At 41.1% G+C, this 26,463-nt stretch overlaps 2 non-coding genes and 1 pseudogene across 2 annotated transcripts; all 3 read right to left on the bottom strand.

The window, feature by feature from the left end:
• Positions 1-1,336: 1,336 nt before the first annotated feature.
• On the bottom strand, positions 1,337-26,463 carry LOC131245100 (pentatricopeptide repeat-containing protein At1g53600, mitochondrial-like; annotated as a pseudogene).
• LOC131222402 (small nucleolar RNA R71) lies at positions 11,838-11,946 on the bottom strand. Its single transcript, XR_009160031.1, has one exon. It is a non-coding gene; the product is annotated as a small nucleolar RNA R71 (small nucleolar RNA).
• LOC131223796 (small nucleolar RNA R71) lies at positions 19,048-19,154 on the bottom strand. Its single transcript, XR_009160699.1, has one exon. It is a non-coding gene; the product is annotated as a small nucleolar RNA R71 (small nucleolar RNA).

The raw sequence follows: 26,463 nt of genomic DNA, 5'->3' as shown, positions 1-26,463 counted from the left end.
AATGTGTATGTTGCAAGTCCCTCACTGTTCATCAAATGGGTCCCACTGTAAATGTGCCGTGGTGCAAAATCAGGTTGCCTTGTCATTGGCTGGCCCATGTGTGCCTCAAATGGGGACGGCAGAGACCAACCCTGATCTTTGGTTCATGGCACACTCAGTGGGCCCACCTGATGAACAAGGCAGGATCTCGAACGCATGTCATGTCGGCTCAAAAACCTAGAGGCGACTATACCTGTCCTGGGAAAGGACACAAAAATTCTACCTACTCGGTGACTGTGTGGTTGGACCACCAAACGACACATGCACGACCTGTCTGCTGAGCGGTTCAAATCTTGTATATATGTGTACATTGGCAAGTGTGTTGAGAGTCCCTCAATACAGTGCACTAAGTGACGCACAGAAGGCGTCAAAAGACGTAAATGTCAATGATATACTCCCTGTAATTTTCCTTTTTTTTTGTCCAGGTGAGGGGAGCATTTTGACGCCATTGGTTGATATATTCATCATTTCTTCTTGATTCCAACCACAGTCAAATTCTTCGAACTTGCCTCAAATTTTGTATTTCTGAATAGAAATTTAAAAATTAACATACATTTTTCAATCTTTTCCAGCTTTCGCCAATTACAGATTTCAAAATGCAGTACTGTTTGATGTATTGACTTGTTCTGTTTCTGTGTTCAACTTTAATCCACTGCTCATCGTCTCATCCGATTTTGTCATGAACCAACAGTTCTGCAAGGATTACCTTTAGGCCCTGCTTTAGCTTCTCACACAAGTACTCTTCTGACATGTGTCCAAGTTCTGTACATTCACCAAGTGGGCTCATTATGTAAACGGCAGATCATCATCAAGTCGGACCTGTCATCAATGGGAACTATGTTTAAATATGCGAAAGAGCTCAGACTCGAGTTGGCCTAGTTGATTTGACTCGATCTGATTTCATCAAGACTGGACAAAAACATGAATCAGCCAGGGCTTGATTCAACAAAACTTGAAAAAAATTCGAAATAACTCAACAAAATTCATCAAATCATGGAGACTCGACAATGGTTTTAAATTTTGAACACTACACATTACCTTCTTCTTCTTCTTCTTCTTCCTCTATTTTATTTTATTTTATTTTATTTTATTTTATTTTTAAGTGGGCTCTTGCCACGATTCCATTAATCACAACAAATATACATACCTTCGGGAGTGCCCCAACAAAAAGAAAAGAGGCCGCACCTACCTTGTGAAAGCAAAGGAAGGAAAAGAAAGGAAGTACAAAACAGAGCAGCAAGGAGACAACGGACAGCCCTCCAAAAAAGAGGAATCATGTCGACCCAAAGGTCCCTAGTTATTTAGGTCTAATCGATTCCAAACCCAACTTGTCCAGGAAGAGAAGATCCCGGGACTGGGATGGAAGGCTATCGGTATCCTCAAAAAGAGAGTAGACCTGATTCCCACTACCCAGGCATGCCATCGAGTCCACGGGCGCGTTGCCTTCTCGATAAATGTGTGCCCACTCCACATGGGCACCAGAGATGAGGGTGTTAATCCTGTAGAGCCAGGCCCTCCACTTCCATCCTGGAGATGCCTTCCCGGAAATGAAGTCGATGATAAGCCCGGAGTCAGATTCCACAATTATCTTCCTGAAACCTCTAGATAGACATAAGAGCAACCCATCGTGGAAGGCCCTGATTTCTACATGGACGTTAGAGTTGTGGCTGTATCCAGCTGCAAACGCAAAAATGAAATTTCCTCTCTCATCGCGACAAACACCCCCTCCTCCAGATAGCCCTGGGTTGCCAAGGGCCGAGCCATTGACATTAATCTTCACCCATCCAGGCATTGGTCGGTACCATCTCACAACCTTGATGCCAGCAAAGGAGAGAGGAGAGCGAGCAGGACCGTCGCTCTGCTGTTGGGGCACATATAGTGGTTGAGGCCTGCTGTTTGTGTTAGAAGGATCATGGTTGTATGAGGGGGCTTGAATCCCGGCCGAAATTGGAGGAAAGTGAGCACCTGAGCCATGGCTAGCTTGAAACATGTTTGGACCAGCAGTGGATCCGAGCAATAATCTTGGGAGAGAGATGGGTTCACATTGTCGAACCTTGCCGAGTTTCATGCCTTCCAGAGTTCCAAAATGATGAAGCATGGGTGTTCAAGACCCCAGAAAAAACGAGTTACTCGACTCGACTCTTATGGACTTTTGAGTAAATTCAAAGTTTTTGAGTTGGAAGTCTTCATGGAGAAAATCAACTATTTCTACAAGTCCACTATTTAACTTTCCATTTCTCATACACATGCAGCGCAGAAAATGATAGGACTGACCTGATTATTTGGCCCATGGCATGTAGAATTGCCTTTACTTTTTTAAGTCTCATTCTCCCAGGTAGTAACCCCCACTGGCTGGTGGGAGAATTTTAAATGGATCAGGTATGGAATTCACTTATGATGTGGGTTGAATCAGCGTCCACAGGCTAGAGTAGGGAATCAGCACCACACTGGGGACCACCTGATGAATAGCTTGGATCTCACACACACATGCCACATTGGCCTACTTAGACCATTTGTCATTCTTCAGTTTCACTGCTCACCATCTACCATTTCCGCTGCAATCTTTCTTAGCATGACCCAAATCTCTTTGAATTTTGTGTTGGACCGATCCCCTACAAGGAGCAAGTGAACTTTGTTATTCACTGTAATCCAACTGCAACTGGGATTCTTCTTCACCCCTCTTGATTTCTTGATCATCCTCAGCTCTTCCTCATCCTTCTTTAACCCAGCTTTTGAATACATGTTCGATAGTACAACGTAAGCTATTGCACTACTAGGTTCCAATTCAAAAAGGTGTCGTGCTGCAAGCTTTGCAAGCCCAAGGTCCTCGTGGATCCTACTAGATCCGAGCAGAGCTCCCCATACAGCCAACGAGGGCTGAAATGGCATCGAATCAATCAGATCCATTGCTTCCTTAAGCAATTCGGCCCGCCCAAGGAGATCAACCATGCACGTATAGTGGTCAGGCTCTGGTTCGATGCAATAAGAAGAGCTCATAGATTTAAAGTATTCCTGTAAGACCCGTATCCTAGACCGTACCGTTCCGTAGGCCTCCGCGGTCCTCCTGGTCAAATTTCGGTGACCCTCGACTTGTATCCGACGTTTACACGCAATCATAAGCTAGGTCCTACATATCGGAGTCGACTTGACTCGAAACTTGTACCCTAGTGACCGCGCCGTCGCCACGGTTCCAACATCGCGACTTGCGCATCGATCCGATACCCAGGCCAAGAGATGTGGACCCGCGTTCGTTCCGAAGAAACACCGCACATTGCAAATTTTGAGAGAATCTCTACGACCCATCACGTCAATCACGTCAATCAAGTACACATCACACCCCATCACTCACCTATCCCCAAGTACAACTACCCCTCCCCTAAAGTCAACTCTCTCTCTCTCTCCACTCATCCCTCTCTCATCCAAAATTCAACCCAACCCATCCCTCTCTCCTTACATCACCCATCTCTCTCTCATTTCTCTCTCATTCCAAGCAACCTAAGGAGAGATCCAACATCTAAACTTCCCATGAGAGAGCTAGTATGGCCCACCTTCCTACCTCTCATCTCCACCATCCAAGTTTTATCTCAACCCTTAAAACATATTCCATTGGAGCTTAAGCATGCATTGACGGAAGAAGGAAGAAGAGATCAAAGGTGGGTGATTTGTAGGTTAGATTGTATTTTTGTGATGGATCAAGTGGGGCTTACCGATTGATGGTATGGATCCCATTGGGACCTATTTTGATGTTTGTATTGTACCAAGAGGGGCCCATAGTGGTGGGGTCCCTCCATCATCCGATCTCTCTCTCTCTCTCTCTCTCTCTCTCTCTCTCTCTCTCTATCTCTCTTTTTCCCATAACGTGGCCCACCTGAGGATGTGTGAGAAATCCGGGTCGTCCAGCAACAAGGTCGCCCTTGCTGTCCATTGTTACTAGACGTCCAGCGGCCACTCAGGCCTATTTGGATGGGAAAAAAACAAATTTCAGCTGGTCGCGTGGTTGTGTGGTCCACCCTGGTGGACCCTACCATGATGTACGCATGTTATATTCTCGCCATCCATCAGTTGCTCACCCAGAGCAAGGCCAGATGGGCCGTGATCTGCTGGGCCACTCGTTGTTCAAGCAACATGTGTTGTAGATGGAAAATACAAATATTAGATTTATTAATAGGTGGTGGGTCCACACGTGTGTGGACCCACCTGATGTAGTTCTTTCGTCCATGCCATCCACCGTCCGCCTACTGGATGGTGGGGCCTACCGAATGTGATGTATGTGTTATGATCACACCGTCCATCCCAGGATGATGGGACCCACCTGGACTCTATATCTTATCCAGGTCGTTCATCCATGGAGCCTACCTTGATGATGTGTTCTATATCTAGCCGTCCATCCATACGGGACCCACGTGAGGTACATTTTATATCCACATCATCTAGACCGTCCATCATCTGGACGGTGGATGTGGGACACCTCACCTCCAGTCCCTGGACACCATGACGTATGCATTTCATTCACACCGTCCATTCACCTGGACGGTGGGGACCAGCCATATCATTGCTGCATTTCGGTCAGCTAGTTCTGAGGGTCCCACCAGTGGGTACGTGTTATATCTAACCGTCCTGATGTGGAGCCCACCCCGCACGTGTCACACATGCAGGTGGTGGGACCCACTTAATGTAATTGTTTCATCTTCACTGTCTAAGGTGCTGGACGGTGCTGCGGACCCCACCATGACGCATGTGTTTTATCCTCCGTCCGTTTGCCAGCATGGGACCCACCTCAATTTTTGTATTTCATCCCTGCCGTCCATTCATTTGGACGGTGGGGCCATATCAGTGGATTGGCTGGAGCACCACACCCAGCAATATAGCTACTGCAAGACGTCAGCAGCCCTGTGGGTCCAGCGTGATGTATTTGTTATCTTAACCATCCATCTATGGACGAACCACAGAGCAGCTGCTGTGGTACTGCCGTCAGCAAATTCTGTGGGGGCCATACATGATCTATGTATTTTATCCATGATGCTCAGTAGCGTGGGCCCCACACACATGTCGACCCCACCGTATGATGTATGAACTATTTCCTTGTCGTCCATCTGGCAGGCTTTGTGGGGTGCACCGCAACGCATTTGTGATCCACACCGTTGATCTATCAGGTGGACCACATTGCAGAAAATCGTGGAGATTGAACGACCACCATTGAAACCCTTTTTCGGTCATAGTTTTTTTTTGGATCAACATGATATTTATTTTTCAACCAGGTCTTGGTGACCTCATGAACAGATTGGATGGAAAATATACGTTATTGTGGGCCTCATAGGATTTAACGATGAAAAATCATTATCACCATTGTTATTTGTGGTATGGTCCAGTTGATCTTTCAATCATCATCTCCACCACTATTTAAAGTGTGGTTCAGATGATCTCTCGATATGATTCATTTTGGGAAATGCTCTATGATGATCTCTAAAATAGACGAATGGTGTAGTTGGTGCGGCCCAATGTGTTGTATATGAGACCCATATGATAAGGCCCATTGTGACATTTTCGTTGCCTATGGGCAAGGCCTATTGTGATGTATTTCCAGCCAATTTGATAAGGCCTAATGAAATGTATTTCCGGCCCATTTGATAAGGCCCAATGAGAAGTATTTTCAGCTCATATGTCGTGGCCCATTGTAATGTGTATAAGGCCCATGTGACGCGATTCGTTGTGATGTATATTAAGCCCTTGAGTGAGGCCTATAGTGATGTGTATTCGGCCCTTGCATGAGGCTATGGGCCCACTATATGTTTGGCTATATATAGGCCACTGCTTGGGAGCAATGTTGGTTAAATGGCCACATTGATGGGCAATGATGGTTTAATGTCCACATTGTGACCTTCCCTTAGGCCTTATTCGACCAATCGTTGAGGCCGATTCTGATTCTGATTGTCGATACCGATTCCGATTATCGAGGTCGACAATCAATTCCGATTCGATTGTCAAGGCCGACTATCAATTCTGATTCCGATTGTCGAGGCTGATTGTTGAGGCCGATTCCGATTCCGATTATCGAAGCCGATTGTTGTGGCCGATTCCGATTCCGATTGTCAAGGCCGATTCCGATTCCGATTGTCGAGGCCGATTCTGATTTCGATTGTCGAGACTGATTCCTATTGCTGAGGCTGATTTCGATTGTTGAGGTCGATTGTATAGGACGATTGTCAAGGTCCCGATTGTCGAGGCCAATTGTCGAGGCCCAATATTTTATATATGCGGTCCATATTTGAGGCCCATTGTGATGTGTATTCAGCCCGTGTTTACGACCTAATGTGATGTATATGAGGCTTATGTGATGAGGCCCATCATGATGCATTTGAGGGCCAGGTGATGGAGCCCATTGTGATGTATGTTAGGCCCATGTGAAGGGCCCATCGTGATGTGTATTAAGTTCTTGAGTAAGGCTCATAGTGTTATATATTTGGCCTTATGTGAGGCCATGGGTCCACTATATGTTAGGCTATATGTGGGCCATTCCTTGAGAGCAATGTTGGTTAAATGTCCACATTGTCGAGGTCGATTGTCGATGCCGGTTATTGATACTGATTATAAGTATGTGACAGCATAGCATCAGGATACATACTCATACGCATCATCTGCATATTTGTTATGAGATGTGGTTGACTATTGCATATGTTATTGGGCAGGTTGTTATGAGACTGCCTAATATGCGGAGGTTATCTTACAAGAGTGCACAACATGTGCAGGATTGATGCATGATTGAATTGTATGACTCATGCATCTTGCTTTGTGTGTTGTGATTACTGTACGCCCTAACGACATCAGGGTTGTAGCCTCCACAGGCATGTCGTAGATGGCCCGATGGGACACTGAAAATCTGTTACTAGCATTGAGCTGTCATAGATGACCCTGGGTGAAAATTCTTAAACCCTCTTGGTACTAGAGGATGCCCTAACGTCGAGACCGAGTAGATACATGAGCGCCCGAGTGCCGAATATCAAGAGGTTGCATCTCTCACTGTGTCGTGGTCGGTTGGGAGAGGGTGTGGCCTTACCTGCTTAAGGGTGTAGGCATAGCTAGGCTGAGTTTGACTAGCTCGTGAATGGGTCCACTATCAACGTGCCGGGTAGATATTGGCTGACTACTGGCAGACGGATAGTGAGGTCTCTTCCACTTACCCAGTTGTGTGCTTGATAGGGCGGCAAGCTGGTGTAGAGTGTACTAGACCCTGGTGATGATTCCAAAGATGTACAGTAGTGATTTGTGGAGCGGGAGTTACATACTCATTCATTCATTTATTCATTATCCACTCGGATTGGTGGTGCGCAACTATTTGTTACGTGTACCTTCGTAATGGCCAGGATTTCGGTTGGGGCGCGCAATTAACCTGAGATCAGGAGTTCGCCACATTGAATCTGACTATCCAAATTAGGTATGTGACTAGTTTGGATAGAAGTCCCTTGTGATGGACCCTATAGCCTGCGATACTATGTACTATCATCCCGACTTCACAGTCCAACATGGTCATTCCATTCGCACCGCATATTGCATTACATCCGCGACGTATGACAATTTGGATTACTGTGTTTCTGCATTTATATGGTCTAGGTACGGCTGACGCTATTCATGAACTTATTAGGAATTGTGTATTGCATTGCATCATCGACATCTGATATTTGGGTCTTTATGACTCTTCATTTGTACAGCTGATCTGTATTATGTACTCTGATATTGTATGACTCATGGACTTGTCAGTACTTCCGCTTACACTGATATCGTATGATTCATGATCTTGCCAATATATTTCGATATCGTATGATTATGGCATTGTATTGAATACTTGGCACTTACCTTATGCACACACTTACACCACCCTCTAAGCTTTCTATAAGCTTATGCACGATAGATGCGTGCAGGTGATGTTAGGTTGCAGCAGTATTAAGCTTAGAGCGTGCAGCGGTCTTCCGGAGTCTTGATTTTTGACATATGTATTTCTCTTTCAGCATTGTATTCAAAGTTTATATTAGTGGATATGTGATGATGATGTTGCTTTTGTGATTTGGATAAACTTGTGGTTATGCTTCTTACGAGATAAATGTATATTGGAAAATCCTCCTTGTAGGATCTTAGGAATGGAACCCAGCATATGGGCATTAGGAGCCAAGAATGGGGTAATACGGAGGCTGTCGGCACCGGATTTAGCGATCGGGATTCCTGTGAATCCAATTTTCAGGTTTGGGGCGTGACAATTCCCATCCTTCCTCGACTAAACCCACATGAACACAAGCTAAAAGAATTCTTAGGAATGTAATCTCATTGGGTTGGTAGCCATTGATCTGCACTTCTCTAAATAATCATAATGCTTCTTGCCCAAACCCATGGTGGGCAAACCTAGTAATTATTAAGTTCATGGAAACAAGGTTCAGCTTATCAATACCAATAAAAATTGTATATGCATCGTTAACATCACTACATTTTGCGTACATATAGACAGTAGAATTTTGAATCGAGTTGTCAGACCCCAAATCTGTCTTCACAACATGATGAGGGTCGAATATTGCATATCAGACCCTAATTATTGCCTGATTTTACGTACATGATATCGTTTAACGGAATATTTTAATTATATTTTTGTTACAGGAAGAAATCAGGAGCGTTAATGGAAAAAGAGTATTACAAGCATGAATTTGACACTCTAAAGTCACCAGAGCAAGGGACGCACTCCAGGGAACTAAGACTGAAGAATATACATGTCAGGGACCCGAGGAAATCAAGCCGTTCACGTTAAAAAGGCCCAAAAATGGTCCAGAATGCAAGATCACATGGTTCCTGCCATCCGATTGACTCGAAACTTCATACATAGCCTGGAGGCCATAAATAAACCGTACATATTAAATTTCAACCATTGGATATCTCGAGAAGTGGGTCAATGGACACATCAGCCCATTAATCTCCAATTTTAGGCCCACCTACAATCTGGATATACTTCAAATTTGACTTAAACGGTTTAAATAAGATGAGCAATAAGATGGACGGATTGGATTTCTCGAAATCATCACAGTGGACCCCGCCTTGAGTGACATGAGCATGGTGCACATGTGCACTACCCGAGCACCAAACGACTTGCGTCGGTCAGCAGCGCTGACCCGACTACCTTTTCAAAAACGGAAACTTCCGTTTCAGCAGCGCGTAACGGACGGAAGATCCGTTTTTACGGACCGCTGTGGGCCCCACCGGTAGCATGTACGTCTGATCCAAGCCGTTCATCGTGTAGAAGGGTTCAAGAGCTACAAAACCATGTTTAAAGTTTGTGCCCATACGTGCACACGTGTGAGCTACAGAGGTCACAAGCGGGCTGCCCTGTAACGTTCAAAAAGATCTCAGCATGATTCCTTCTTTGGGCCGCATCCACGCAAGTTCAAAACCATCCATATGCGGTCGAAATTCCGTCCTGCATCCAATGGACGGATTGGATTTATCAAAAGAACATCGACGTGGGTCCCACCAGCACCACAGCGGACGAAATCCGCGTACCCTGTTTTAGCGCGCCGGACGCTGTCCGACTTCTGCAGCAGTTTTGGCCCACCATACTTGATCAGATGAAAGATCTGATCCGTCCATCATGTAGACGATTCGAAAACGTCCTAAGGGACGGTCTTTATTTGGAAACCGAGCAAGGAAAGATGGGATGTTATGCATCTGAACTTGGCTGCGTAAAGAAGTTCCGCACGCTGGTGCGTAAAGATCTCTCCACCGCCTACATTGCTATAAGAAAGAGGAAACAAGGGCTCGTTTGGGAGGAGGAAAAGGCTAGAAATCGAGAGTTTTGAGGAGAGCAAGGAAAGAAATCAAGAGAAAGAAAAGAAAAGAGAAGAAAAGAGAAGAAAGAGTTTAGAAGGATGTTTTCATTCCATCATTGTTATTTTTCTTACTTTTTAACTGATCACATGGATAGCTAAATCCCTTAGCTAGGGCTGAGATGAAGCCTCCAACTTGAATAGTCCTTGCTTGTTGATTTAATCCTAATTTAATTGATTTGTTTCTTTCTCTAGTATGCTTAAACGAAAGTTTTGTGCTTCTCCATTCTAGGAGCTTAACCAAAGTCTAGTATGGATGTTGTTTGGAATATTATTCTAGGTGCTTGTGTCTGACCATGAACAGGTTCCTATAGAGGAAGAAACAGGAATTTACATCTCTTCATGCCTGACCATGGATGGAAAGATGTGATCCATATGCTTTAAAGAATTATACATTCTGTGTGCCCGACCAAGGACATAGAATGCGCTTTATTTATTTTGATATCAATCTGGATTAGGGTGAATCAACAGGTAAAACAAGGTTTATGATAGTTAGGGGTGGATTCGAAAGTCCTAGTCTTCTCTTTGATTGAACTTTTCTCATTATTCTCGGTTATTTTTCCATTGATTCTTATTTAGTTTGCTTAATTACTATCGCAAATATTTGTTGGATTAGTTAAGAAGAGTCTTTAATTTTGAATTGTGACGACCAGTCCTTGTGGGAACGATCTCGTAATACGTACCATATCTACATCTGATTCGTATACTTGCGAGTTTAAAATCATTTAAATCAAGTTGGTTTAAATAAAACATCAAGTTTTTGGTGCCGTTGCCGAGGACTGTTTCGGTCCAATTGGATTTAGGATTCTCTCTTATCATAATTCATAGTCTTAGGTTTTTTACTAACTTTAGGTTAAATTTTTTTAGAAACTAACCTATTTCCTGTTTTGTAGGGACCTGAAATAAACTACTAATTTGGTAATCTTTTTCCAAATTTTCTATTTTTTTTCTAATTTCTATTTTTAGAATTAAGGTTTTATTTTTATTTTTTTTAGAAAGTTCCTATTTCTAGGCTATTTTATTTTATTTTTAGAAATTTCCTATTTTCTAATTCTAGATTCTGATTCTTCTTTCAAGTAACTTTCAAATTTCTAGTTTTAGAAATTTTTTTCCCTTTTTAGAAACTAACTTAGTTTTTATTTCTAAGATTACAAACTTTCTTTTTTAGAAATTAACCGTTGCTTAGGATTATTTTTTTTTCTAGCATTATTTTAGGAAATTTAATTTATATTTGTTTTCTTTTTGTTTATAGGAATTGAGGAAGGAAGCTGCTAAATAACATTGTCTTCAAAAGGAGGAGCTCTCAAATCTTTAGACATTCATCATCTCCTTTTCTCGGGTGCTTCCTTCCAATTCTCGTTTACATAGCTTTCTCTTGTTTTTAGGAATTCATAACCTTTTCCTTTAGTTTTATTCATCTTAGGTTGCATCTTAGTTTAGTTTTCTTTCTTATATTAATAACATAGTTTATGCTAGCACGTAGGTCTCTGAACATAGAACTAGCACCTTTCGATCCTGAAATAGAAAGAACCTTTCGTAGAAGATTTAGAGACATCTTATTTGAAATGGCGGAAGAGAATGGAACTAAAGCTCTTAGAGATTATTCAGCTCCTGTCCAATTCAATGCGCCTTCATGTATAGTGTTGCCTGCCACCACGGCAGCACACTTTGAACTTAAACCTGGGGTCATACAATTGTTGCCCTCCTTTTATGGTTCAGATAAGGAGGATCCATATCATCATGTGAAAGAATTCTTAGACATTTGCTCCACCTTTAAGTTCTAAAACTTTTCAGACGATTCGATCCGTTTGCGCCTCTTTCCTTTTTCTTTGAAGGATAAGGCGAAAGCATGGTTGAATTCTCTAGGAGTTGGGTCTATCACTACATGGGACCAACTGTCTAAGAAGTTCTTAAACAAGTTCTTCCCGGTTCACAAAACAAATGCTTTCCGTAGAGAAATTACGAATTTCACACAAAAAGAGGGTGAGCACTTTCATGAATGTTGGGAAAGATGGAAGGATTTACTTCTTAAATGTCCACACCATGGTTTTGAAAAGTGGCAACAGGTTCAATACTTCTATGACGGTCTGACACCCCAAAACCGTCGCATGGTTGACGCCACCAGTGGAGGGTCATTCATGACCAAAAGTGATGTTGAAGCGTGGAATTTCTTTGAAACTTTGTGTGAAAATTCTCAGCAATGGGACTACTCAAATAGAGGTGAAAGGAGTCCCCAACCACAGAAGAAAGGTGGTATATATGAGGTAGGAGTCACGCCAGATCTTTATGCGAAAATTGATAGCTTGACAAAGAAAGTGGATGCTTTAATGTTAAACAATGGACCTCCACAAACAACTCAAGTCGAGTCATGTGCCATATGTTCTAGTCTCGCCCATCCTACGCAGTCTTGTCCATCTAGTTAGCATTTTCAGAATTTCTCTCTGAACAAGTACATGCTATGAACACCTTTCAGAGAACTGAGAATAATCCTTACTCAAACACATACAATCCAGGGTGGGCTAGACATCCAAATTTTTCTTGGGCAAAAGGACCACAACAAGGAGGACCATCTGGAAATCCTCCTATGCAACCTTACTCCCAAGTGGGCAGTCAACAACCTCAGCAGTTCTCACAGTATCAACAAGTGCCTCCACAATCTAGGAAACCATCTCTTGAGGATACACTCAATCTTTTTATGCAGAGTTCACTTCAATTTCAAAAAGACACCCAACATACTTTACTAGCTAACCAGTAGAGTTTACATGCAAATGCGCAATCCATTGCCAAGCTGGAAGTACAGTTGGGTCAACTTGCTGCCACATTGAGTGAGAGAGAGAAGGGCAAGTTCCCTAGTCAACCTGTGGTAAATCCAAAAGGACAGTATGAAATTGGCTCTAATTCAAACCAAGAACAATATCATGAGCAAGCCAAATCAATCATTACCCTTAGGTCCGGTAAACAGATCGAGAACAAAGTAGAGATGCCTAGGGAAGAATCAAATTCCAAATCAGAAGATCAAAATGAAGTGGAGAGACATACTAGTGCATCCAAAATCCAACAACATTCTGACTCTCCAGGAACCACTCATGTGTCAACTTATGTGCCTAAAGCACCTTTTCCTCAACGTCTGGCACCAGTTAAGAAAGGAAACAACTTTAATGAGATATTGGACATGTTTAAGCAAGTCCAAATCAACATTCCGTTGCTTGATGCTATCAAGCAAGTCCCTGCTTACGCTAAATTTCTTAAAGATTTATGTACTCAAAAGCGTAAGATGAATGTTCATAAGAAGGTCTTCCTTGCAGAGCAACTCAGCTCCATGATTCAAAACAACACTCCTCCTAAATTTAGGGATCCAGGAGCTCCTACCATTTCTTGTGTCATAGGAGAGCATAAGGTTCAGAAAGCGTTGCTTGATTTAGGGGCCAGTGTTAATTTGTTACCATATTCGGTCTATGAGCAATTAGGACTTGGTGAGCTGAAACCAACTAAAATAACATTACAACTAGCTGATAGATCTATCAAGGTGCCCCGTGGTATTATTGAAGATGTGCTAATCCAGGTTGACAAGTTTTATTTTCCAGTGGATTTCATCGTTCTAGATACTCAACCTGTCCAGAATCCTATAAGTCAAATCCCGGTTATCCTAGGACGTCCATTTTTGGTCACATCCAATGCTATCATAAATTGCAGGAATGGAGTTATGAAGTTGTCCTTTGGTAACATGAAGATCAAGCTTAACGTTTTCAATGCTGCACAACAACCAGCAGACTCGGATGATATATGTGAAGTGGACATGATTGAGAGTCTAGTGCATGAATCTTTCCTTCAATCTTCCGAAGACGCACTTGAGACTTGCTTAGCACACTTTGGCATGAATTTTGACATAGAGAATTCCATCCAAGAAGTCAATGCATTGCTCGATTCTACTCCTATAATGGAGACTGTTAAATGGAAAGCGAAAGTGGAACCTCTTCCACCCTCTGAGTCTAAACCGGTCCCATCTATTGAGAAACCACCTGAACTTGACCTTAAACAATTGCCTGAAAACCTCAAGTATGCATTTTTAGGTCCGTCTGAGACCCTACCTGTCATCAGAATGTCTAACCTTGAGAAGGAACAGAAGAACAAGTTGCTTAAAGTGCTTAGAGAATATAAGGCAGCTATGGGGTGGACGATAGAGGACATGAAGGGAGTAAGCCCCACTTTGTGTATGCATCATACTGATTTTGAAGAAAATGCAGAAACATCGTATGAAATGCAAAGTGGGATTAACCCTAACATAAAAAAGGATAGTCGAGCGAAGGTGCTTAGATTGTTAGACGTTGGTATCATTCCAACGGAGGTGCTTAGGGTGTTAGACATGAAAGAAATCATTCGAGCGGAGGTGCTTAAATTGTTGAATGTCTACCCCATTTCAAATAGCACGGTTGAAGTTGTTCCCAAAAAGTCTGGGATTGGTTAATCAAGATGTTGAGGAAATCTAGTTGGCGGACCCAGGTTATCAAGATTGATTAGTTAATGGTCCACTCTTGTCTGGCTGAAGACGTTAAACTTAGCGCTCCTGGGAGGCAACCCAGTTTTTCATTCAATTTCACTTTTCTCATTCATGAGTTCAATGTTTGTGTTTAGCATTACTGCAAACCCTCACGAGACTACAACTCGTCCACAAGGGGCAATCTAGGGGTTTAAAGGCTTGTTGCATACGCTAAATGCAATCGAGAGCACCTGCGAAAGTGGTATAGATAGGATTTTCTTTTTGCATTTTTATCATTTTGCTTTTGTTGATTTCTCTCTTATGCTGACTCGCTCTTACATGGATTTTTTTTTTTTGAAATGCCTCTAGATTCTTTCATACATGTACTATTTGTCCATCACTCGTCTTTTATTTTCGTTGTCCCATATGCGTTTCATGCTTATTTCTTTTACATTGAGGACAATGTAGATTTTAAGTTGGGGGTGGGCGATTCGACTACCTGCGATCAGGTTACCTCATCAGTATTTTTTTGGTCTTGAGCACAAATTGTGAAAATTTTTAAATTTTTCTGGAATTTCTTGTGCATTTGAAGTGATTGTGAAGGATAAGGGTGATTTTAACATTGCAAGGTACAGAAAATGGGTAATTTATAACTCTTGGATTCAGCCATCGGTTAGATTTCACAGTTAAGTTTAAATTGTTAACCCATGATTAGAACTTTTAAACATTGATTGACTCATGATCTCATATATCACATCTCGGTTGCACATTAAGGTTCCGTTTCAACATTAAATGATTAACTTGGTAATCACTATGCATGAAAGAAACCAGCCTAAAATTTTTAGCTTCGGTCTATAACTAAGAATTGAGAGAAAGCGTAAGTCATATAATCTTCACCATAGGTTTGCTCCCTATATACGAAGATTCGATTCTCCATGGTTGACATGAGAAAAGGGTTAGAAGTACAATCTTTACCATAGGTTTGCTCCCTATAGGTGAGGATTTGATTCCTTTCCTTGGCATTACTGTTCAAGAAAAAAAATCAAAGGCTGATAGAATGAAAAGTTAATCTGTAAGGCAAAGTGTTGGTTTCAGTTGTCATGCATTCCGTTGTTAATTACCAATGATATCATGAAATTGACAATTGGATCTCTTAATGATAGTAAGCCGAGATTACACTATACGCTCGTGGAACTTAATGTTTAGAATATTCTAATTAATGGATTAATATTTTGAAATTGATTATGAGGTTTATCGTGAGCTTGATTCCAGAAAGGAAAAAATTTTGTGCACCGTTCATGAATCTTAAGAATTCTCCCGCCTCGACGATCTGTTCACAAGTTATTCGGGTTCACAGGAATTGTCAAGTATTTCTGAAATTATTTTTCGCATGTTTTGCTCGGGACTAGCAAAATGCTGGTTGGGGGTTGTGATGAGGGTCGAATATTGCATATCAGACCCTAATTATTGCCTGATTTTACGTACATGATATCGTTTAACGGAATATTTTAATTATATTTTTGTTATAGGATGAAATCAGGAGCGTTAATGGAAAAAGAGTATTACAAGCATGAATTTGACACTCTGAAGTCACCAGAGCAAGGGACGCACTCCAGGGAACTAAGACTGAAGAATCTACATGCCAGGGACCAGAGGAAATCAAGCCGTTCACGTTAAAAAGGCCCAAAAATGGTCCAGAATGCAAGATCACATGGTTCCTGCCATCCGATTGACTCAAAACTTCATACATAGCCTAGAAGCCATAAATAAACCGTACATATTAAATTTCAACCATTGGATATCTCGAGAAGTGGGTCAATGGACACATCAGCCCATTAATCTCCAATTTTAGGCCCACCTACAATCTGGATATACTTCAAATTTGACTTAAACGGTTTAAATAAGATGAGCAATAGGATGGACGGATTGGATTTCTCAAAATCATCACAGTGGACCCCACCTTGAGTGACATGAGCATGGTGCACATGTGCACTGCCCGAGCACCAAACGACTTGCGTCGGTCAGCAGCGCTGACCCGACTACCTTTTCAAAAATGGAAACTTCCGTTTCAGCGGCGCGTAATGGACGGAAGATCCGTTTTTACGGACCGATGTGGGCCCCACCGGTAGCATGTACGTCCGATCCAAGCCGTTCATCGTGTAGAAGGGTTCAAGAGCTACAAAACCATGTTTAAAGTTTGTGCCCATACGTGCACACGTGTGAGCTATAGAGGTCACAAGTGGGCTGCCCTGTAACGTTCAAAAAGATCTCAGCATGATTCCTTCTCTGGGCTGCGTCCACGCAAGTTCAAAACCATCCATATGCGGTCAAAATTCCGTCCTGCATCCAATGGACGGATTGGATTTATCAAAAGAACATCGACGTGGGTCCCACCAGCACCACAGCGGACGAAATCCGCGTACCCTGTTTTAGCGCGCCGGGCGCTGTCCGACTTCTGCAGCAGTTTTGGCCCACCATACTTGATCAGATGAAAGATCTGATCCGTCCATCATGTAGACGATTCGAAAACGTCCTAAGGGACGGTCTTTATTTGGAAACCGAGCAAGGAAAGATGGGATGTTATGCATCTGAACTTGGCTGCGTAAAGAAGTTCCGCACGCTGGTGCGTAAAGATCTCTCCACCGCCTACATTGCTATAAGAAAGAGGAAACAAGGGCTCGTTTGGGAGGAGGAAAAGGCTAGAAATTGAGAGTTTTGAGGAGAGCAAGGAAAGAAATCAAGAGAAAGAAAAGAAAAGAGAAGAAAAGAGAAGAAAGAGTTTAGAAGGATGTTTTCATTCCATCATTGTTATTTTTTTTACTTTTTAACTGATCACATGGATAGCTAAATCCCTTAGCTAGGGTTGAGATGAAGCCTCCAACTTGAATAGTCCTTGCTTGTTGATTTAATCCTAATTTAATTGATTTGTTTCTTTCTCTAGTATGCTTAATCGAAAGTTTTGTGCTTCTCCATTCTAGGAGCTTAACCAAAGTCTATTATGGATGTTGTTTGGAATATTATTCTAGGTGCTTGTGTCTGACCATGAACAGGTTCCTATAGAGGAAGAAACAGGAATTTACATCTCTTCATGCCTGACCATGGATGGAAAGATGTGATCCATATGCTTTAAAGAATTATACATTCTGTGTGCCCGACCAAGGACATAGAATGCGCTTTATTTATTTTGATATCAATCTGGATTAGGGTGAATCAACAGGTAAAACAAGGTTTATGATAGTTAGGGGTGGATTCGAAAGTCCTAGTCTTCTCTTTGATTGAACTTTCCTCATTATTCTCGGTTATTTTTCCATTGATTCTTATTTAGTTTACTTAATTACTATCGCAAATATTTGTTGGATTAGTTAAGAAGAGTCTTTAATTTTGAATTGTGACGACCAGTCCTTGTGGGAACGATCTCGTAATACGTACCATATCTACATCTGATTCGTATACTTACGAGTTTAAAATCATTTAAATCAAGTTGGTTTAAATAAAACATCAAGTTTTTGGCGCCGTTGCCGGGGACTGTTTCGGTCCAATTGGATTTAGGATTCTCTTTTATCATAATTCATAGTCTTAGGTTTTTTACTAACTTTAGGTTAAATTTTTTTAGAAACTAACCTATTTCCTGTTTTGTAGGGACCTGAAATAAACTACTAATTTGGTAATCTCTTTCCAAATTTTCTATTTTTTTTTTCTAATTTCTATTTTTAGAATTAAGGTTTTATTTTTATTTTTTTTAGAAAGTTCCTATTTCTAGGCTATTTTATTTTATTTTTAGAAATTTCCTATTTTCTAATTCTAGATTCTGATTCTTCTTTCAAGTAACTTTCTATTTTCTAGTTTTAGAAATTTTTTTCCCTTTTTAGAAACTAACTTAGTTTTTATTTCTAAGATTACAAACTTTCTTTTTTAGAAATTAACCGTTGCTTAGGATTTTTTTTTTTTTTTTTCTTTTTTTTTTTTCTTTTTTTTTCTTTCTAGCATTGAGGAAGGAAGCTGCTAAATAACATTATCTTCAAAAGGAGGAGCTCTCAAATCTTCAGACATTCATCATCTCCTTTTCTCGGGTTCTTCCTTCCAATTCTCGTTTACATAGCTTTCTCTTGTTTTTAGGAATTCATAACTTTTTCCTTTAGTTTTATTCATCTTAGGTTGCATCTTAGTTTAGTTTTCTTTCTTATATTAATAACATAGTTTATGCTAGCACGTAGGTCTCTGAACATAGAACTAGCACCTTTCGATCCTGAAATAAAAAGAACCTTTCGTAGAAGATTTAGAAACATCTTATTTGAAATGGCGGAAGAGAATGGAACTAAAGCTCTTAGAGATTATTCAGCTCCTGTCCAATTCAATGCGCCTTCATGTATAGTGTTGCCTGCCACCATGGCAGCACACTTTGAACTTAAACCTGGGGTCATACAATTGTTACCCTCCTTTTATGGTTCAGATAAGAAGGATCCATATTATCATGTGAAAGAATTCTTAGACATTTACTCCACCTTTAAGTTCCAAAACTTTTCAGACGATTCGATCCGTTTGCGCCTCTTTCCTTTTTCTTTGAAGGATAAGGCGAAAGCATGGTTGAATTCTCTAGGAGTTGGGTCTATCACTACATGGGACCAACTGTCTAAGAAGTTCTTAAACAAGTTCTTCCCGGTTCACAAAACAAATGCTCTCCGTAGAGAAATTACGAATTTCACACAAAAAGAGGGTGAGCACTTTCATGAATGTTGGGAAAGATGGAAGGATTTACTTCTTAAATGTCCACACCATGGTTTTGAAAAGTGGCAACAGGTTCAATACTTCTATGATGGTCTGACACCCCAAAACCGTCGCATGGTTGACGCCACCAGTGGAGGGTCATTCATGACCAAAAGTGATGTTGAAGCGTGGAATTTCTTTGAAACCTTGTGTGAAAATTCCCAGCAATGGGACTACTCAAATATAGGTGAAAGGAGTCCCCAACCACAGAAGAAAGGTGGTATATATGAGGTAGGAGTCACGCCAGATCTTTATGCGAAAATTGATAGCTTGACAAAGAAAGTGGATGCTTTAATGTTAAACAATGGACCTCCACAAACAACTCAAGTCGAGTCATGTGCCATATGTTCTAGTCTCGCCCATCCTACGCAGTCTTGTCCATCTAGTTCAGCATATCCAGAATTTCTCTCTGAACAAGTACATGCTATGAACACCTTTCAGAGAACTGAGAATAATCCTTACTCAAACACATACAATCCAGGGTGGGCTAGACATCCAAATTTTTCTTGGGCAAAAGGACCACAACAAGGAGGACCATCTGGAAATCCTCCTATGCAACCTTACTCCCAAGTGGGCAGTCAACAACCTCAGCAGTTCTCATAGTATCAACAAGTGCCTCCACAATCTAGGAAACCATCTCTTGAGGATACACTCAATCTTTTTATGCAGAGTTCACTTCAATTTCAAAAAGACACCCAACATACTTTACTAGCTAACCAGCAGAGTTTACATGCAAATGCGCAATCCATTGCCAAGCTGGAAGTACAGTTGGGTCAACTTGCTGCCACATTGAGTGAGAGAGAGAAGGGCAAGTTCCCTAGTCAACCTGTGGTAAATCCAAAAGGACAGTATGAGATTGGCTCTAATTCAAACCAAGAACAATATCATGAGCAAGCCAAATCAATCATTACCCTTAGGTCTGGTAAACAGATCGAGAACAAAGTAGAGATGCCTAGGGAAGAATCAAATTCCAAATCAGAAGATCAAAATGAAGCGGAGAGACATACTAGTGCATCCAAAATCCAACAACACTCTGACTCTCCAGGAACCACTCATGTGTCAACTTATGTGCCTAAAGCACCTTTTCCTCAACGTCTGGCACCGGTTAAGAAAGGAAACAACTTTAATGAGATATTGGACATGTTTAAGCAAGTCCAAATCAACATTCTGTTGCTTGATGCTATCAAGCAAGTCCCTGCTTACGCTAAATTTCTTAAAGATTTATGCACTCAAAAGCGTAAGATGAATGTTCATAAGAAGGTCTTCCTTACAGAGCAACTCAGCTCCATGATTCAAAACAACACTCCTCCTAAATTTAGGGATCCAGGAGCTCCTACCATTTCTTGTGTCATAGGAGAGCATAAGGTTCAGAAAGTGTTGCTTGATTTAGGGGCCAGTGTTAATTTGTTACCATATTCGGTCTATGAGCAATTAGGACTTGGTGAGCTGAAACCAACTAAAATAACATTACAACTAGCTGATAGATCTATCAAGGTGCCCCGTGGTATTATTGAAGATGTGCTAATCCAGGTTGACAAGTTTTATTTTTCAGTGGATTTCATCGTTCTAGATACTCAACCTGTCCAGAATCCTATAAGTCAAATCCCGGTTATCCTAGGACGTCCATTTTTGGTCACATCCAATGCTATCATAAATTGCAGGAATGGAGTTATGAAGTTGTCCTTTGGTAACATGAAGATCAAGCTTAACGTTTTCAATGCTGCACAACAACCAGCAGACTCGGATGATATATGTGAAGTGGACATGATTGAGAGTCTAGTGCATGAATCTTTCCTTCAATCTTCCGAAGACGCACTTGAGACTTGCTTAGCACACTTTGGCATGAATTTTGACATAGAGAATTCCATCCAAGAAGTCAATGCATTGCTCGATTCTACTCCTATAATGGAGACTGTTAAATGGAAAGCGAAAGTGGAACCTCTTCCACCCTCTGAGTCTAAACCGGTCCCATCTATTGAGAAACCACCTGAACTTGACCTTAAACAATTGCCTGAAAACCTCAAGTATGCATTTTTAGGTCCGTCTGAGACCCTACCTGTCATCAGAATGTCTAACCTTGAGAAGAAACAGAAGAACAAGTTGCTTAAAGTGCTTAGAGAATATAAGGCAGCTATGGGGTGGACGATAGAGGACATGAAGGGAGTAAGCCCCACTTTGTGTATGCATCGTACTGATTTTGAAGAAAATGCAGAAACATCGTGTGAAATGCAAAGTGGGATTAACCCTAACATAAAAAAGGATAGTCGAGCGAAGGTGCTTAGATTGTTAGACGTTGGTATCATTCCAACGGAGGTGCTTAGGGTGTTAGACATGAAAGAAATCATTCGAGCGGAGGTGCTTAAATTGTTGAATGTTTACCCCATTTCAAATAGCACGGTTGAAGTTGTTCCCAAAAAGTCTGGGATTGGTTAATCAAGATGTTGAGGAAATCTAGTTGGCGGACCCAGGTTATCAAGATTGATTAGTTAATGGTCCACTCTTGTCTGGCTGAAGACGTTAAACTTAGCGCTCCTGGGAAGCAACCCAGTTTTTCATTCAATTTCACTTTTCTCATTCATGAGTTCAATGTTTGTGGGTAGCATTACTGCAAACCCTCACGAGACTACAACTCGTCCACAAGGGGCAATCTAGGGGTTTAAAGGCTTGTTGCATACGCTAAATGCAATCGAGAGCACCTGCGAAAGTGGTATAGATAGGATTTTCTTTTTGCGTTTTTATCATTTTGCTTTTGTTGATTTCTCTCTTATGCTGACTCGCTCTAACATGGATTTTATTTTTTTTTGAAATGCTCTAGATTCTTTCATACATGTACTATTTGTCCATCACCCGTCTTTTATTTTCGTTGTCCCATATGCGTTTCATGCTTATTTCTTTTACATTGAGGACAATGTAGATTTTAAGTTGGGGGTGGGCGATTCGACTACCTGCGATCAGGTTACCTCATCAGTATTTTTTTGGTCTTGAGCACAAATTGTGAAAATTTTTAAATTTTTCTGGAATTTCTTGTGCATTTGAAGTGATTGTGAAGGATAAGGGTGATTTTAACATTGCAAGGTACAGAATATGGGTAATTTATAACTCTTGGATTCAGCCATCGGTTAGATTTCACAGTTAAGTTTAAATTGTCAACCCATGATTAGAACTTTTAAACATTGATTGACTCATGATCTCATATATCACATCTCGGTTGCATATTAAGGTTCCATTTCAACATTAAATGATTAACTTGGTAATCACTATGCATGAAAGAAACCAGCCTAAAATTTTTAGCTTTGGTCTATAACTAAGAATTGAGAGAAAGCGTAAGTCATATAATCTTCACCATAGGTTTGCTTCCTATATACGAAGATTCGATTCTCCATGGTTGACATGAGAAAAGGGTTAGGAGTACAATCTTTACCATAGGTTTGCTCCCTATAGGTGAGGATTTGATTCCTTTCCTTGGCATTACTGTTCAAGAAAAAAATCAAAGGTTGATAGAATGAAAAGTTAATCTGTAAGGCAAAGTGTTGGTTTCAGTTGTCATGCATTCCGTTGTTAATTACCAATGATATCATGAAATTGACAATTGGATCTCTTAATGATAGTAAGCCGAGATTACACTATACGCTCATGGAACTTAATGTTTAGAATATTCTAATTAATGGATTAATATTTTGAAATTGATTATGAGGTTTATCGTGAGCTTGATTCCAGAAAGGAAAAAATTCTGTGCACCGTTCATGAATCTTAAGAATTCTCCCGCCTCGACGATCTGTTCACAAGTTATTCGGGTTCACAGGAATTGTCAAGTATTTCTGAAATTATTTTTCGCATGTTTTGCTCGGGACTAGCAAAATGCTGGTTGGGGGTTGTGATGAGGGTCGAATATTGCATATCAGACCCTAATTATTGCCTGATTTTACGTACATGATATCGTTTAACGGAATATTTTAATTATATTTTTGTTACAGGATGAAATCTGGAGCGTTAATGGAAAAAGAGTATTACAAGCATGAATTTGACACTCTGAAGTCACCAGAGCAAGGGACGCACTCCAGGGAACTAAGACTGAAGAATCTACATGCCAGGGACCCGAGGAAGTCAAGCCGTTCACGTTAAAAAGGCCCAAAAATGGTCCAGAATGCAAGATCACATGGTTCCTGCCATCCAATTGACTCGAAACTTCATACATAGCCTGGAAGCCATAAATAAACTGTACATATTAAATTTCAACCATTGGATATCTCGAGAAGTGGGTCAATGGACACATCGGCCTATTAATCTCTAATTTTAGGCCCACCTACAATCTGGATATACTTCAAATTTGACTTAAACGGTTTAAATAAGATGAGCAATAGGATGGACAGATTGGATTTCTCGAAATCATCACAATGGCCCCACCTTGAGTGACATGAGCATGGTGCACATGTGCACTGCCCGAGCACCAAATGACTTGCGTCGGTCAGCAGCGCTGACCCGACTACCTTTTCAAAAACGGAAACTTCTGTTTCAGCGTCGCGTAACGGACGGAAGATCCGGTTTTACGGACCGCTGTGGGCCCCACCGGTAGCATGTACGTCTGATCAAAGCCGTTCATCGTATAGAAGGGTTCAAGAGCTACAAAACCATGTTTAAAGTTTGTGCCCATACATGCACACATGTGAGCTATAGAGGTCACAAGTGGGCTGCCCTGTAACGTTCAAAAAGATCTCAGCATGATTCCTTCTTTGGGCCGCATCCACGCAAGTTCAAAACCATCCATATGCGGTCGAAATTCCGTCCTGCATCCAATGGACGGATTGGATTTATCAAAAGAACATCGACGTGGGTCCCACCAGCACCACAGCGGACGAAATCCGCGTACCCTGTTTTAGCGCGCCGGACGCTGTCCGACATCTGCAGCAGTTTTGGCCCACCATACTTGATCAGATGAAAGATCTGATCCGTCCATCATGTAGACGATTCGAAAACGTCCTAAGGGACGGTCTTTATTTGGAAACCGAGCAAGGAAAGATGGGATGTTATGCATCTGAACTTGGCTGCGTAAAGAAGTTCCGCACGCTGGTGCGTAAAGATCTCTCCACCGCCTACATTGCTATAAGAAAGAGGAAACAAGGGCTCGTTTGGGAGGAGGAAAAGGCTAGAAATCGAGAGTTTTGAGGAGAGCAAGGAAAGAAATCAAGAGAAAGAAAAGAAAAGAGAAGAAAAGAGAAGAAAGAGTTTAGAAGGATGTTTTCATTCCATCATTGTTATTTTTCTTACTTTTTAACTGATCACATGGATAGCTAAATCCCTTAGCTAGGGCTGAGATGAAGCCTCTAACTTGAATAGTCCTTGCTTGTTGATTTAATCCTAATTTAATTGATTTGTTTCTTTCTCTAGTATGCTTAATCGAAAGTTTTGTGCTTCTCCATTCTAGGAGCTTAACCAAAGTCTAGTATGGATGTTGTTTGGAATATTATTCTAGGTGCTTGTGTCTGACCATGAACAGGTTCCTATAGAGGAAGAAACAGGAATTTACATCTCTTCATGCCTGACCATGGATGGAAAGATGTGATCCATATGCTTTAAAGAATTATACATTCTGTGTGCCCGACCAAGGACATAGAATGCGCTTTATTTATTTTGATATCAATCTGGATTAGGGTGAATCAACAGGTAAAACAAGGTTTATGATAGTTAGGGGTGGATTCGAAAGTCCTAGTCTTCTCTTTGATTGAACTTTCCTCATTATTCTCGGTTATTTTTCCATTGATTTTTATTTAGTTTACTTAATTACTATCGCAAATATTTGTTGGATTAGTTAAGAAGAGTCTTTAATTTTGAATTGTGACGACCAGTCCTTGTGGGAACGATCTCGTAATACGTACCATATCTACATCTGATTCGTATACTTGCGAGTTTAAAATCATTTAAATCAAGTTGGTTTAAATAAAACATCACAACACGGGCATGAATCTACATTCCTTGATTTAATGCTGCCAAACCTGCCGATGCACTCAGCATACTGCTTAAAAGTAAGAGAATTGGGCTTAATTCCTTCTTGAACCATTTGAACAAACCACTGAAACGCACATTCATATTCCTCATTACCCACGAACCCTATGATGATTGTTGTCCAAGTTACATCATCTTTCGCGGGACTAATGGATTTTTCAATCCTCCCTCTATTTAAGAATCCAACAACCATAGCAGTCCAAGAAACAACGTCTGTATTCGGCATCTTCTGAAAGAGTGCATAAGCCTCTTCAATTTTATCATTTTGAACATAGCCAACAATAAGAGAATTCCAAGAAACTATATCTTTCTTGTTCATGATATTAAAGATAGTTTTAGCAGCATAAATCCAACCAGCACTAGAATACATGGTGATCATGGAATTGCCTAGAAAGACATCCCATTGAAAACCCATTGATAGAACCAATCCATGAACTTGAACGCCTTCTATGAATCTACCCAAATTGGTGTATGCATCGAAAATTACTGTCAGTATCATGGAATTAACTCTGATGCCTTCCCTTCTCATCCTTAAAAATGTTCTAAATCCATCTTCCCACGCACCATTCTTTAAATGCCCATCAATCATCACTATCTAAGAAACCACATTCCGCTCTGGCATCACCTCAAAAATTGCTATAGCATCCGCGATTCTTCCTTTCTTGCAATACCCATCTACCATCGAGCTCCAGGAAACCACATCTTTCTCTAACATCCCCTCAAAAACCCAAAATGCATCTTCCAAATTCCCAGTCTTTAAACATCCTGAAATCAGAGCATTCGAAGCAACTGGGTCCTGCCCAATTAGAGGCATCTCAGAGTACAGTTTCTTGGCCTCACTTAACATCCCCACATGGACAAAACCCGTGATCATTGCAGTGTAAGAAACCGGTTTTTCTCTAGCATCTGTGAAAACAGCTCGAAAGCTTCTGCAATCTGGAGGCTATGTACATAGGCCATGATCATTGCATTCCACGAAGCAATTTTTCTTTCAGGCATTCTGTCGAAAAACATTGATGTTCTTTCAGTCTTGCCATTATCTGCATATGTCGTGAGCAATGCTGTCCAGGAGACAACGTCTCTGACAGGCATACGATTGGATACAGATTCGGCCTCTTCTAGATTCCCGTTCCTTCCATTTTTGGTGATCTGCGAGTTGCAGGAAATGAGAGATTTGCGACTTTTATTGTTTAGAGAGATGGGTTTTCTAGGTTTTGGTTTTGAGAAGATCTGGATAGGAGGAAAAGAATAATTGTAGATTGAATCAGTGAAGTTCAAGTGAGGAAGTCGTTTGCAGAGAAGGTTAGAAATGGGTTTTTCTAGCAT

Source organism: Magnolia sinica, chromosome 1 (assembly GCF_029962835.1).
Source record: "Magnolia sinica isolate HGM2019 chromosome 1, MsV1, whole genome shotgun sequence".
NCBI lineage: Eukaryota > Viridiplantae > Streptophyta > Magnoliopsida > Magnoliales > Magnoliaceae > Magnolia > Magnolia sinica.
This window is presented reverse-complemented; position numbering and strand designations above follow the sequence as displayed.